This window comes from Thermobia domestica, chromosome 7 (genome assembly GCF_964235325.1).
Source record: "Thermobia domestica chromosome 7, izTheDome1.hap1.1, whole genome shotgun sequence".
Taxonomy (NCBI): Eukaryota; Metazoa; Arthropoda; class Insecta; order Zygentoma; family Lepismatidae; genus Thermobia; species Thermobia domestica.
Genome location: NC_137460.1, coordinates 95,340,080 through 95,356,424, shown reverse-complemented (window position 1 = coordinate 95,356,424; position 16,345 = coordinate 95,340,080). Strand labels below are relative to the sequence as shown.

Genomic DNA, 16,345 nt, shown 5'->3' with positions numbered 1-16,345 from the left:
CCATGGTTATGCCGGTTAGGCTAAAGGAGACGGTGATGATGAGAAATGGTGGAATGAAGAAAGTGGGAGGAAACGGGAGAACCCTGAGAAAACCTACGCACACGGTGTTTGTCGACCACAAAGTCCACACGCCGCGAACTGGGATCGAACCAGGGAGCTCAAGCACCGGAGGTGAACGCTCTACCACTGAGTCATCACGCCCCTTTCTCTATCATTTGATTCCCCAATATTTATTTATTCAGTTTACCGGAGTGCCTTAGGGCATTTACACAGTCTACTTATAAGAAGAAGAAGAAGAAGAAGAAGAAGAAGAAGAAGAATGGGCAAGGATCGTCACTTGCACTCCTCTCATAAGTTTCCGTTGAAAGAAATAAAAAATAAAAAAATCTGATACAACGAACGGTGTGTTGAATTATTTATTTATCACAGCCCAACTTTATTGTCACTTTTATGGTACGTACACAGTTCTCAGTTTCAATTTCATATTAACGCATACCAGTATTATGCCTCCACCGACCGAGATATGACCCCGGAGAGCAAACATTTATTCAGAATACAAGCGAACGAATTGCCGCTGCCTGCCTTTTACATCTACCAATCAGCATTCGACTACTGTTGTATCTTACTATCATCTCTACAGTGTGTGTGTGAGAGAGTTAAAAAAAAAAAAAGACAAGAAAAACAGGGTAGGGAACCGCTACACACTACACACGAATCAACCCAACCACTTTCACTTCATTCATTCATAAAGGACACCTTTAACTGGTCTTGCTACAAACGTTATATATATATGTATATATACATACATAGCATGGAAAACATTTTCGACGCTATTATCAACCCTTAAAAAACATGAAAATTTTCGTGGTAGGCACTTGCAACCCTGCGCTCTGCCGACGACGATACAATGCAGTGGTAGTGATGCTCAAGCTAGCGGCGGGTGATTGTGTACTCTGCTTGTGATCGTGGGCTTTTTTTTTTACTTATTTTTTTTATACACACTTGGTAGTTGTGCTATGGGTGGCGAGGTTTTGTAAGTGAGCGTTTTAAAATAATATTGGTTCTTAATCCTTGTATGAGAATCACTGACGAATGAGCGTTTGACCCTTTTTTTGTATAGTGAACTGTGATGTTGGTGTGGTTTTAAATATATATCTAAAAATTTTGTTTTCATTCGTGAACGAAAAATAAAATGCCACAATGACGTAGGGTTTACAGAGGGTTTTGGCATCCCATACAACAGTTGGGACTGCAGAACAGGTAAGTGTTTTTGAATTATTATTTTTTTTTATTTTAAATTAATAATCTTCTTGTTGTATCTTCATGTGGAACTGTGGTATTGGAACATTAACCCTTCGCAAGACAGGTTGTTTCAATACTATATTTTATATTTTTTTAGTACATAATCGTTGTATGTATATTTCGAGACAGGATTTTTAAATACTTCTACGCAATGTACTTTCGTGTGTGTAAAAAATAACGTAAAAACAGGAATTGCCGTATTTCGGAACAATGTTAATTTATTAAGTTTACACAACAGAGTATTGCTTTCTTGACCGCCAAAGCTTACCGTTTTAGACACGAATTAAAGCCCGCCCCCCTTTTTTTTCGTCCTTTGCCCTGTGGTTTGGTTCAGCTGGGTCCATATAATACGTACAATATTGCGTTCTCCTCTTTGGAAAGCGTATTTTACTTAATTTTCTTTCGAATTCGTAAATTAAATCATATTAAAAAAATAAATAAAGAATTTAATGAAATAAGAATAAATTCCTGAAATACTTTGTAAATATATAATAAAATAAACGATTGTTTTATAAGCATTCTGGTATTTGCAAATAATATTAGATTTAGAACTGAAAAAGAAATTGCGTGAATCTAATTCATCAAGTGCATTTTTTCTGCATCTTGCACGATATTAGATGCAATACTGAAATATACATTGCATTTGCCCGGTGTGTGTGCATGTTAGTTTATCTACCTGCTTGTAGAGGGCGGGGCTCGATAGCTTGCTGTGATGTGTTGCGTGTGTTGGTATGTATGTGTGTGTGTGTGTGAACGCTGCTCCTAGGACTGGTAACAGAAAATTGTACTACCGTACCGGTACAGGCGTGTTTTCAATTTTTATTACTATTTAGGAATTAAAAGAAAGAAAGGAGAAAATACCTTTTTTCTTAGGGATCCGTGGGAATTTATAAAGAAACAACCAAATGTAGTTAGTGTGTAGTCGAAATTCTGCATAACCGTTGGCGCTTTAACTCGTTCAATGCGGCGAGTCGATGTGACTTTTTAGCTCCCCCTTCGTCTGTCTGTTCGAAGCCACGAAATTGCTTTTCGATTTCAGTGCATGCAAGATATAATTCAGTGGTGCCAACCCAACGAATAAAAAATGTGTTGTTATTTGTTTATTTATTGTTTTTACTGATTGTAGATTAACTTGTGCATGCTAATGTATATTTCTTGTTGTTGCTGCAATTACTGTGTTACTAAGTCGTAGACATGGTAGGTGCATGGTAACAACCATGCCTCGATGGGGACAAATACCGTCTCGTAATTACGGTATCAATATCTTTGATAGCACAATTCTACCTTCCTATGTAACTGAACAGTGAGTGTGAGTGTTTCGGTACAGTATTTTCTGATTCTGTCTTCGATTCCCGGCGTGAGTATAGAATGTTCATGATTGACCCAGATTCTAACTAGCCAACTCAATAGCCTATGGAACCCGGAGGTTCAATACCGCGTTCACAGAAACTCTCTGAACTTCCGTCCTTAGCCAACTGGATCTAGTTTCTACTTTGTATTCCTATTTCTGCGAGATCCATCTTAATATGCGTCCTCCAGTCTGCGCCTAGGTCTTCCTAATGGTCGTTTTCCGATTGGATTTCCAGTTAAAACTTTGAAAGTGTTCCTACTTTCTTCCATTCTGGCTACATGACCTGCACACCTGAGCCTCCTAGACTTCATGACCTTAACGATAATACGACAATTTTGGAATAACATCTGATGCATTGACCACAGATCAACACGAGCCATTTGACTGATTATAATATAACGTGGATTTTTGATGTCAAGGAGCCTAGTTTAGCTTACCGTGCTTCTATCGATATTCTGTCCAGCATTGACAATATATGTATTTAAATAAAACTAAAATATAACTGTTTTTATGGTAGTAATATTACCATGTGGGTAATGGATTTTTACTGCTGTAAAGGTAATTTATAAGGCATTAAGTAGCGATAAATTTTAAGTTTAAAATAAATGGCCTAGTAATAAAATTGCCTTTGAAAAATGTATGATTTATGTAGCTTTATATTTGGATGTTATTTGTTATCTGGTTCAATTCCTTTTCTTGTTCATTATGATGCACTCTCTATATGATATCATAATGCTTAACCAGTACCCTCTTTCTTATGCCGCCTATCTAAAGTAACCTATGTGACGCGACTACTATAATAAATGCCTTATTTATATTCTTACAGTAGAATTATTAAATATTTTCTTTCTTAAACTTCGGTCTGTATCAATTATAAATATCTATACCAATAAATCTTGCCTAATGCGGTTTTGCAGAACACGAATTTTGCTCTGACAAGCTTTATGCATACGGTATCCACGAAATGACTATCTTTGCAAACTGATTTTAAAAAAATAAAAAATAAAAAAATAAGAATTATCAAACAAAAACAGTAAAATAGCACGTTATGCGTGTCCAGAGTCACACCCACGGGGGTTTACCGAATTCGGACCCTCCGAAACTTCCTAACTTAACATACATTTAAACACTTTCTCAATAAAAGTACTGTACATGATGGCCCAAAAGTAGATATACAGTCCCGTACTGATCTGCCCACTGTATTTCATATCATTTCTTATTTTTTGTCAAGCAGGTAGACCTAGCTTCTTTATTATTTGATCTTAATGACTGATTTACTTATATCTTAAGCCCGGAACAGCCGAAGCAAATAAACAAATAAGCTAGAATGATACCTGATCCATGCAGGAGTGTATACCTACTTTAGGGCCACGCTCTATAATTGTTCAACAGGAAAATTATCGATGTGTCATGAAAATTTAATCTTACACTTCAGTTGTATTCTTTCTCTTGTAAAAACAATCTAGTTACTTTTCCGGCGAAATTAAAATACCGCTAATTTTACAGTAATTATGTGATATCTTCCCATAGATAAAAGATAATCGAAATGTGAAACAAGAGCGCCCTAGACAATATTATTTTGCGTGAGCTACCGTAATCACAAGTCACCTACTGGCTTTCCGTTTTCAGCTGTTTAGAAACGCGAAAATAAATGCCGATTTTCAAAATGGCTCGAAATCGAAAGCAGATAAGTGAGTCGTGATAACGGTTTCTCATGTAAAATAATATTGTCTAGGGTGCTCTTGTTCCACATTTCGATTATCTTTTATCTATTTGAAGATATTACATAATTACTGTAAAATTAGCGGTATTTTAATTTCGCCGGGATGAAGACTCTTAAGGTTTTTTTCGATTGCAGAATAATACCCGTTCAATACTACATAGACGTAGTGGCTTCTAGTATTTAACCCCCTCCATCAAAGCTTGGACCAATCCCCCCCCCAAAAAAAATCTGGGTACATGTCTGTGTGGAAATATTGTGTTAAGTCCAGTCGAATAATATTGACTTGTGATATCACGATATTAACAGTGGCGTATGCAGAATTTTATCAAAGGGGAAATGAGTTCAAGATCTCAAGTTCATGTTGTGTGAGAATTTTTTGTATACGTATCTTAACATGGTAAATGTTTAATTTTTTTCGTAATATCGTGTACAAAGGGGTTTTTAAAAACCTAAACACCCCTTTGTGTATCCCACTGAATGTTAACTACACTTAAAGAATGCGGTGGCTCAGTTATAAATTACTCACCTATGGTTTCTATGGATGCCTAGTTCTTTCCCAGATCATAGAGCTTGTGGTATGAATAACATTGTGTCCACGGAGTTTTCTCGGAGTTTTTTAGTTTTCTCCCACATTTTCATTGTATCAGTTCTTTTCCTAGTAATTCAGTTTTATTAATCTCATTTAACCTACAGGGCATATTAAACGTGGAACGTAAAACTGAAAAACTTCGTTTCTGCGTAGCACGGACTTTTCTCGCAAATAATTAACCGCGTAATTCAAATATTCCCGCATATTTATATACGTTTCCTGTAGTAAAATTATGCACTACATTTTATTTTTTATTGGCACACGATATTCTGCATAAAACATTAATTTATACATTGAAAATGTTTCAATAAGACACACAAAAATGGATTGAGCTTTTAATAATCGTAAATATGTCATAACATGTTTCTTTTCTCCAATTTTTGTAATGCATTTATAGTAGCAGAACAGAATGAAAAAGAGTGTATCATTTGATTGACTAATGAATGAATGATAAGGGCTGCATTTAAACCCATGACGGTTAAACTAGTTGGTTCGTATTTTATTCAGCATAACTGTGTTACTCTACTCTCACAACTTAAAAGCCTGTTTTATTCATCAAAATGTATCATCAATTTACACGCTTAGTTCCTTCAATCTTAAGTACATTTCAATTTGGGCTAATGTTTAGTATTTCTTTCAATCTTGCACATATAAGATTTCCAGTGTTACTTACTTTCCAAAATATAGCTGAGCGAGCGAAGGGGGGCTAAAGCCTCGCAGAGACCGTTTTTTTTTTCTACCTTTATCACAATTTAGTAAAAACAAGGTGCTCGATCCTGGAGCCATGAAACGAGTTGGGGTAGATGCTAAATGCCATCCTCAGTTTGTTCTCTTGTTCATTCGCAGTATCAAAATAAGGGGATCTTTCTGGAACTTGATAATAAAGAAGAATCTTACAGAAAGAATTGCAACCGATACTGCATGTACCTGAAGATTTCTGAGTATTTTTTCATTTCTGTAAACAAGAAAGAAATTAATTTTGTGATAGGTGTTTCAGAAAAGAACATCCATGTTCAAATGTGAGGGATTCTATTTATTTACTTATTTATTGTAATTTCCGATCAAGCCGTATTTGCTTGATTCCGTTAGCTTCATTATGGAAGATAATGTAAATAATAATAATAATAATAATAATAATAATAATAATAATAATAATAATAATAATAATAATAATAATAATAATAATAATAATAATAATAATAATAATAATAATAATAATAATAATAATAATAATAATAATAATAATAATAATAATAATAATAATAATAATAATAATAATAATAATAATAATAATAATAATAATACATTTCTCATTTGTGACGAAATTATTGTTGAAGCGTAATTCAAGACGAATTTTTAAACCAGAAAATACAAATTCTTAATGTATTCTTAAACGAACAGTTCTCATCCATTGGGAACAAAACACTTTCGACGAAATGGATGAAACATTTCCGACATCACTCGACCTCACAGTCACATCATTTCGACACCACGCTCACTCAAACTTACGCTCACAACATCCTGTCGACACCACGCTTATTCGACCTCACACTAACAATATCACTTCGACTTCACACTTAATCATCTTTTAGACATCACGCTCACTCGACTTCACGCTTATATCATGATTTGGAACTTGAGCTCACTCATCCTCACACTCATTTCGTGAGGGTGAGGTCGAGTGAGCGTGAATTCCAAACTCATGAGCGTCAACCTTATGAGTTCGGCATTGTTGCTGCCGTTGGCTGGTAACAATGTCTCAGAATTTTAACTTATTGTTAAAGACTCCATGGTAAAAATAAAGTGAGACGTATACTATAGGCTTATAGGCAGGCGCGCACCCAGAAATTTTTGTTGGGAGGACTCCAAGCTTTTGGGGTGAGGGGGTTTAATACACTACAAGCCACTACGTCTAGGTAGTAGTGAACGAATATTATTTTGCATCTGAAAAGACGGTAAGCAATTGTAATATACTTCCACATGTATATATAGTGGCCCAAAAGTAGGCCTACCGTACTGATCATCTCATTACATTTTATATCACTTCTTATCAGGGTGGATTGATTTAAATCAGTCTGATTTAAATCACGATTTTAATCAAGATTTAAATCACTTGATTTTTTCAATAAAAATCGTTGATTTAAATCAAATTCCGAAATGAATTAATTTGAAGTGAAAGTAAGTAAAATCCCATTTCTGTCCTGTTATTTCGATTATGGAAGATAATAATCATAATACAATGAGACTCAAATGTATGTAAGTACAGTATGAAAACGAGTATCAAGTAGAGAACGATCAGGGAAAATCCCGTTTGAACGGGTAACGGGTGAACCCTACTTTCTTCTTTTTTTTACACAGGGTTTTAAAATTTCTATTCCAAAGGGGAAATCACCATGGACATTTAAGATGAAAACTCTTTTGTGTCCACGTCTATTTGTTTGTTTCCAGATAATAGGGACGTATTTAGAGGGGTCCGATCCCCTCTCCGAAACAAAGAAACAAACAAAAAAAAAAAAAGATTTTAAAATTTTGGGCGAAATTTATGTACTAAATACACAGAAGTTCCTCGGGATCGTAATACGACAAATTTTGGATGCATTAAAATATCGAATAATACTTTTGATAAAGTGGATATTTGACCCCATTGCAGAACATGCTGCGATCTGCGATGTGATCGCAGAAAATTTGTCGTGCCCGTGCAGGAAAAATTGTCAGAGGAAATAAAATAGCTAACAGAAAAGTATAAAAACGTGCCTGCTGTGTATAGATGTCTTAAATGCACGGACAACTCGCATTTGAACTGTTTTTCACGTCACATAAAGCATATTTTTAACTATCACAAGTGTTTCTTCTTCTGGAACTGATCATCTTGATTTTTTATTTTGGAATTCCTGCAGAAAGTTTTTGACTTACAAAAACTCATCGCATAAAGACAAAGAAAGTTCTGCCATCGGCTAATATATAGGATCAGAAAACTATATTCACGAAGAAATTAAATATCGACTAAAAGCAGGGAATTCGTGTTATTATTCAGTTCAAAATCTCTTATCGTCGCGAATTCTGTCGAGGAATTTCAAGCTTTAAAATATATAAAATGATAATTATGCCTGTTATGCTGTATGGTTGTGAAACATGGTCGCTTACTCTGAGGGAAGAACGCAGACTGAAAGTATTTGAGAATAAAATTCTGAAACGAATATTCGGAACCAAAAGGAACGGTAATGAGGAATGGCGAAAACTTCATGATGAGGAACTGCATAATTTATACCGTTAACCAAAACATTGTTAGGGTCATCAAATCTTGGAGGCTCAGGTGGGCAGGGCATGTAGCGAGAATGGAAGAAAGTAGGAACGCTTTCAGGTTTAACTGGAAGTCCAATCGGAAAACGACCGTTAGGAAGACCTAGGCGCAAATGGGAGGACAATATTAAGATGGATCTCGCAGAGATAAGAATACAAAGTAGAAACTGGATTCAGTTGACTAAGGATAAAAGTCAGGAGAGCTTTTGTGAACATGGCATTAAACCTCCCATAGGTCATAGAGTGAGTTAATTAATTTTAGGCGAAATTTATATACTTTATATGTATTTCGTGCCGCTAGCTAGTTCCAATTGCTTAAAAATATGCCCCTGCCAAATATCAGTAACTTTCGTGAAAAGAAAAGTGTCATTTGATATACATTGCTGTACTTTTTCCTTAATGCTTAAGAAACATTGTTTGGGATTGAAATAGGTTAACGATTGGGAATTAATTCAAAATTAAAACGCCATACTTTCACTTAAATGGCATAATTAACATTTAACACTAATTCCTAATGTTTTTTCTTCAGTTCACGACTTGTATTATACGAAGAAAAGGGTTTGATTTAAATCAAAAAAATCGATTTAAATCAAAAAAATCAACAAAAATGATTTTTTTGAAAAAAATCATGATTTTTTTCCACCCTGCTTCTTATTATTATCCATCAGGAGGACTTAGTTTCTTTATTATTTGTTCTTAACATCTGTTTACTTAGGCCCTATATCTTAAGCTCGAAACATCAAAATCAAATAAGTCTGAAAGCTAGAATGTTATACTTGATCAATGCAGGGATACTCTATACACCTACTTTTGGGCCACCCTGTATTTTCAGGAAAAAAATGATTGAAGATGTTTTTACGAGAAAAACTACAAAGCAAGTGTAAGACCATATTCTCATGCTATGTCGACCATTTCCCTGTTAAACAAGTATAGTTTTCTTGAGAAACTGTACAAATGTATGTGAGTTAGGAAGTCTTTTGGGGATGTGGTCTGGACCCGATGGCCCCTCCCCCGTGGGATCGCTCCTGCTTACGGGTCTTTCAGGTGGTATAACATTTATTTTTAAATTCTAAAATTTCACGACATATCCCATGAAGCTGGATGATACACCAGTTTGTCGCGACATTCGTTGGGAAAGCTTGCGTTAGACGAAGGTTGTTTTTAAAAAGTTTGGTCTACTTGAAGATCCCTTATATATTTACTCTGTCCGTGTGTCTGTCCGGGAGACAACATCTCAGGAAGTACTTGGTGGATCACCTGGATGGAAAGGGTTAAAAGTTCGAAGCGAGTTCGTTAATGGAGGTAATCCCTTCAAATCAAGAATCAGTTCCTCATGTATTTCTATGGGAATAATTATTGATATATCATCCTTGCTTGATAGACTACCCGCAGTGCTGTCGAGATTAGCGGGATAGTATAATGCTCAGGATGCAAAATACCAATCTGTCCCTGGAATACAACGCTAAACTGAAGCTAAATGACAAATTTAAAGACAAAAATATTTTCTGTTTTCAAACATTCATTCATTTTAAAAGTATTTGCCATTTAATTTCAGACAAAATGCTCTATTTAAGTCTAGGATGGGTAAAATTTATCTTGTTAAGGAGTTAGCTTCAGCGAAAACAAAACCAAACTCCTTCAAGTGGTATACATTATGATACTGCTAGTTAATTCGTTATTTCGTAAGAGATCTAGCTCTCAACATACTAATTACATGCAGACAACAAACGATATCACATTTAATGTGTAATTAATAAAGCTCTCAAACATTGGTATCTATTTATAGATATCATATATCTAAACGGAAATAACAAAGATAAGTTCATTATAATTTCCGCTTTCAAATTTGCCTTCCGGAAGTTCAAGAATTTCTTATAAAATTTACTGTGAATAAAAAAAAAAATACATAGACATATCCTAATTGATATGGTACATCATATCCGATTTCCCTATGCTGGAGATAAGTATATTATGAGGCGCCTAGTACCAAAATTCGCCACATCCATTTCACTTAGTTTCGAGTAATCTCGCAAAACGTGCAGTGAAGCTCCATATACACGCGTACAAAGACCCATATTTGAACTAGTTTTTTTTTTTTTTTTTTTTTTTTTTTTACTATGAAATATTAAGCTTTTAAACAAAATTCTGCTTCCATGGAATTCCTTTAGATCAAACATATAGCATGTGATATATAACTCAATTTCGATTTTAAAAAAAAAAAATGGATTTGGCAGTTTTTGCTACTAGGCGCCTCATATTGTTTGTGTGAAGTTGAGGTAGAATTTTATTTTTGTTTTTCCGGATAGTGAGTGCAAAATATTAGTATTGCCTACAGATGAGACGAGACAGGTTTTTTTCGTCGCGTATCGTAAATTTTGTAGAGATCTCGTCTCTTTTTTTTTAATTTATGTACAAAATTTATACCTTGATTTCCTCCCCCCCTATTTCTCGTCTTGAATCATCAGAGTCCTTCCCCACTACGAGAGACCCACGAAAGATGAGATATACCAACATTTAAACTATATTTATTATGGAAGTGTGTTGTGTAAATGGTCTGCGTATCTTTAAACGTTGATGAATATTCTTGATTGTGTTTGTATGTAGCACACTCACTTTGTCAATTTATAGTTTTTGTGCTAAGAATCATGTAACTCTAGAATAAAGTTTCAGACCGAAGACTTGGGTGAAACTAACATTGCCTACGAGGCTGAAGAAATGAAATGAAATGAAATCTTTGTTTTACGTCCCACGGTTATGCCGGTTAGGCTAAAGGAGACGGTGATGATGAGTAATGAATGAAATGGTGGAATGAAGAAAGTGGGAGGAAACGGGAGAACCCCGAGAAAACCCACGCACACGGTGTTTGTCCACCACAAAGTTCACTTGGCGGGGGCTGGGATCGAACCCAGGACCTCAAGCACCATAGGTGAACGCTCTACCGCTGAGCCACCGCGGCCCCAAGAGGCTGAAGAAATATCTCGTCTCAGCTCGATTTTAAACAAGCACTTTTTGTCCCATTTTTGAGACGTGACGAGGAATTTTCTTGTTTTACTAGCTGAACCATGCGCTCTTTACACAGCGCATCATTCACGTATGAGCATGAATTTCCTTAACATTTCTCACAACATCTAGACACAAGTGAAAGATGTCTTGATAAAAATCGGCAAGCGGTATCATAAAGGGGAGATTTTTTCGATTATTTTTTTTTCAATATCTCCCACTGTTTGCAAGATTTGAGCCTACTTGCGGTCGGAGTTTCTAATTCATATATGATCAGTGTTTTCTTTCTTCTTGCATGTAGTATGTACGTGTAATAAGCATATACATTACACATACAATTAATTATATGGTGTTCATTGGGCGAAACACTCCAAACAAGAAATCGTTATCCTTGGTTTCTCATTATTATTTGGCCATGAAACAAACGCAGAGATATACTAACCCCGTATACAAATTTGTGGCGTTGGAATGTATAACTCGTAGGATATGATGATTTACTTTTCAAAATTTAAACACTTCCAGTCTACCCCTAAAAAATGGAATAAAGAAAGAACGGCCGATTTTTTTTTTTTTTAAATATTCAATTAGAACTGTTTGGTACACAAAATGTGCAGTCGATCAATGGAAGCGGTATCTTTCTAGAGTTTGTGGTTGCCGAGATATCACTGTCAAAAAAATTGGCTCCAAACATATAGGCTTTTCTTGACCATAAACATATAAACCAAGCATATGGATGGAATACTATATAAAGTACAATACAAATTGACGTACAAATATTTGCGTTCTATACTGCACAAGAACTACAAATGCTAGCTCGTTTTACTTCTTGACCAACAACTACCTACACGACTTTTTTACTTTTCTTCGATAACAATAATTTCCAGAAAGAACGATAAGGACTGAACACAGATATCAACAACAAACTGAGTGAGTTTTATTACCTTGATAAACATTTTTTTCTTGTGGTTATGGTTGAACTATAAACAAATAAATAAACAAAACATGCACTATTCTTTCTGCAACTCTGAAACACAAGAATTCTACGTATGTACTGCTATATCAACCGAAATACTTAGCAAGTCTGGTCATTAAATGATGTCATATTTCCCTTTCTGGGGCCGCGGTGGCTCAGTGGTAGAGCGTTCACCTCTGGTGCTTGGGGTCTCGGGTTCGATCCCAGCCCCCGCCAAGTGAACTTTGTGGTGGACAAACACTGTCTGCGTGGGTTTTCTCGGGGTTCTCCCGTTTCCTCCCACTTTCTTCATTCCACCATTTCATTCATTACTCATCATCACCGTCTCCTTTAGCCTAACCGGCATAACCGTGGGACGTAAAACTCAAAGATTTCATTTCATTTCCTTTCTCGCTGCAAGATTGTGACAAAATTTAATATACAAGCAGCGGGATTTAAGAAAGAAAGAAAAAAACTCGCATACATCAATATTTTTCTGTTTAGCGGATGTAATTTCTTTTTTAATGATAAATGCAAGAGAATGATAGAGGAGAAGTTGATGGAATAAAAGATAGTAAGAGAAGCAATAGAAAGAAAAAGCAAGTACAGCTTAAACCTCGCAAAAGAACCGTGATTCAGTTCCACATTTGGACAAGCATGTAGTGGATTTTTGTCCAGACAAGATAGAGCAATATGAACCGAACACAAAAAAGAATATATATATTCAAAACTGAATGGGTTGTTGTAGGTAAAATGAAGACCGGACCTGGAGTCAATGTGGGTGCAGCTGCACCCACTGCAACTATTATGTGGCCGCCTGTGCATATTCAGCAATTCTCTATATAATACTTGTATAACTAGCTCAAGAAATACATTCTATAATTTATTTTTAATACAGTTACTTATAAGAATTAATTTTGACTTAAATCTGGGTGCACACGCTTGAAGGGAAATGTCGTTAGGGATATGCGGAAAAACATACTCTCGCCTATTTGACTATATTTTACGTGCTGCTGGACAGTCTGCATGCTCTTTAAAGTTTGTTGGACAGGAATAATTTCACAAATAGACTTTAAACAAAGTAATATTAGAGGGAGAGGAAACTTAAATACATTTGATTAAGAGTCTTCATGCCGGCGAAATTAAAATACCGCTAATTTTACAGTAATTATGTAATATCTTCAAATAGATAAAAGATAATTAAAATATGGAATAAGAGCGCCCTAGACAATATTATTTTGCATGAGGTACCTAGTGGCTTTCCGTTTTCAGCTGTTTAGAAACGCGAAAATAAATGCCGATATTCAAAATGGCTCGAAATCGAAAGCAGATAAGTGAGTCGTGATAACGGTTTCTCATGTAAAATAATATTGTCTAGGGCGCTCTTGTTCCACATTTCGATTATCTTTTATCTATTTGAAGATATCACATAATTACTGTAAAATTAGCGGTATATTAATTTCGCCGGGATGAAGACTCTTAACCAGTTGAGAATGCTCCAAGAGCGTTGCCAGAATGAACTTAAAAAGAATCAATTTTTCTTATTAACTTCTACAGGTTTTATGCCAATTGTTCTATGTACTTTATTATTATACTCATTAAACAATTCTTACAATATATCTATCCATTTATAATTTTTAAAAAAAAAATCCAAAATTTTTCCATATGTTTTGTTTAAAAGTTCTGTTCAAACGTTCTACAATATGTTGTTTGACGAAGACACATGCTCAAAATTGAAAAATTCTCAAAATATATTCTCTCTATGGCTTACGGTTCCGGCTATTTAACTTCTCCCGAAATCCGAACTTTTTGGCCAATATCTGGGGAACGGTGGCCAGCTGGCCAGTGGCCACCAGTTACTATTTGGTATCAAAATGTTCACCATCCTCTTAGGTATTGATTAACACTTGTATGATCTCTCTATGACATGATTTCCGAGATATGTTTCCTTAAACTGCCGAAATCGGAACTTTTTTTTTTTTTACCAATATCTCGGGAACAGTAAATCATAGAGAGATGTTATTGGTGTTGATCAATGTCTAAGAGGATGGCGAACATTTTGGTACCGTATAATAACTGGTGGCCACTGACCAACTGACCAAATCTCCCGAAATCGGAAGTTTTTGGCCAATATCTGGGAAAAAGTAAGAGTGATACAAAAACAATTCCATCACTTCTTTGAGATTTTTTTGATGCTTTATCAAATGTAGGGCTCAAAATTGAAAAATTCGCAAATAACACACACACACCACGCAGAGAAAGAGAGAGAGAGAGAGAGAAGAAAACTTCGTTCAAGTAGGAAACCACGCTACGCCACTGTTCAAGAATGAATAATATGATGGAATCTTATTTGGCAGCGAATAGATGTAATTTTACCCCAAAAAAGTTAAAGGATACATAAGTGAAAAGGTAACTCATTAAGACATCAACAACTTCGTATTTTTTAGCATAAATATCATATACGGTAAAGAATACTACTTGACATTTCAGTAAAACTACATGGGAGAATATACATTATGTGTATGCACATTTACTTTATAGAGACTATCTCAACGCATATTGTCTTCATATGTATTATGTTGCAAGCATAGCATGCATGTTACGTGATTGTGCCAATCTTAATACTAGAGTAATAACCTAAAATGGAAACATATCACGTACTGCGGCTTTTAGTTTTATTTTGGTTTGCATTTAAAAAGAACAAAAGCATTAACCACAGTATTGGATAATGGCATTATTGTGCCAATTTTATGTCGTAGCTCCATTTCTTCATTACGATTTCGTTGATAGGCCATTATACAGTACGTACACTGAAACTTATGAACTATGGGAAAGCAACATTGTAAGAATTGGGCTGCTGTTTACTTAATTATAATGCAAAACTACTGAATGAAATGCGTTTTTGAACGTAATTACTATCGTTTTTGGCATATCAGCATTGCCACTGCAATGAAAACGGGAACTGTAATTTTGAATCATTTACGTTTAGTATTGACAGTAGCGACATTATACCGTGCAGATTTAAAGCATTTCTTTCCACCGGCAACATTCTCACTGCTTCGCCGACTAGTAGATTCTAAATAAATTGAGAGATTGATATTTGAGCCAATTTAGCTGTTATAGCAAAGTAGGCCAAGAAACTATGTTGGGAGGAGAACACATCTTTCATCAGTTATGGCACATTTCCATCAAATAGGGAGGCTGTTACTACTTCCCTCGGAAAGTGATGTGCTATAGTTGGAGTAATGTTAGCTTTGAACAATGGACTGTGAGATGTCGTGCACTGAACGTTTTCTCCAACTCATTCTCTGTGCTGCAGATATAATCAATCCATGACCCACCTTTCTTCTGCTGCACTGCCTCCGCCTGTCACCGAATCCCACCCAACCGATCTCGGTAATAGATAAACAATCATTTTTTTTTTCGTCAACTAGAGGAAACGAGAGAAAAGTGGCCTTCAGACTTATCACAGTGATTGATGCAAAAATATGCTGTAGGATAATGGGAGATAATGCATAACGTTTCTGAAAGATTAAATTGGAAGATTAAGTTCAAGATAGGAACTAATTTACGCTAAGGCAGTTGCTAATCCAGAATTTCGTCAATCGGAGGGAGCTAGACTGCATACGTCCTTGTGTTATTGCCTTCAAGACCAAGTGCTATAAGTGACTTTATCTATCAGTTGTAAATTTGGACTTCGAGTGCTATAATCCCTGTCTTGAATCTGCCTCAGGCTGTAGTCTACATACGACCACGAGGCAAGCCATCAGTAGCACGATACCTTTTCGACCTGAGACGGCCTCAGCTCGTGAAATGAAATGAAATCTTTCAGTTTAACGTCCCACTATTATGCCAGTGAAGCTATGGGAGAAGAATAATTAAAGCAAACGAATGGTGATGGAAGAATTAATGGAATGGAAATGTAGTAAGAAACGAGAGTACCCCGATAAAACCCAAGAACAGGATGTTATCCACCACAAGCTTACTTGACCGGGGACTCGAACCAGGAACCTCTCGTACTGGCTTTAACTCTTGTCTACTTCCTCCACCATATCTTCCATTGTATATTGCAGCACAAAATGTTTCTTCAATGTCATAACCAATTTATTTTCCTCTTCTTACTTACTT

The 16,345-nt window shown here is 35.6% G+C and overlaps 1 protein-coding gene across 5 annotated transcripts in view; it reads left to right on the top strand.

Annotated features, from left to right (window-relative positions):
- The first annotated feature begins 899 nt into the window (after positions 1–899).
- The window catches only part of LOC145690290 (protein turtle-like), a 614,494-nt gene continuing 599,048 nt past the window's right edge, over positions 900–16,345 (top strand). For all 5 annotated transcript variants that reach the window (XM_081765062.1, XM_081765061.1, XM_081765059.1 and 2 more), the window contains exon 1: positions 900–1,260. The gene's annotated coding sequence lies outside the window, so the exon portion shown is untranslated. The remainder of the gene's footprint in view (positions 1,261–16,345) is intronic.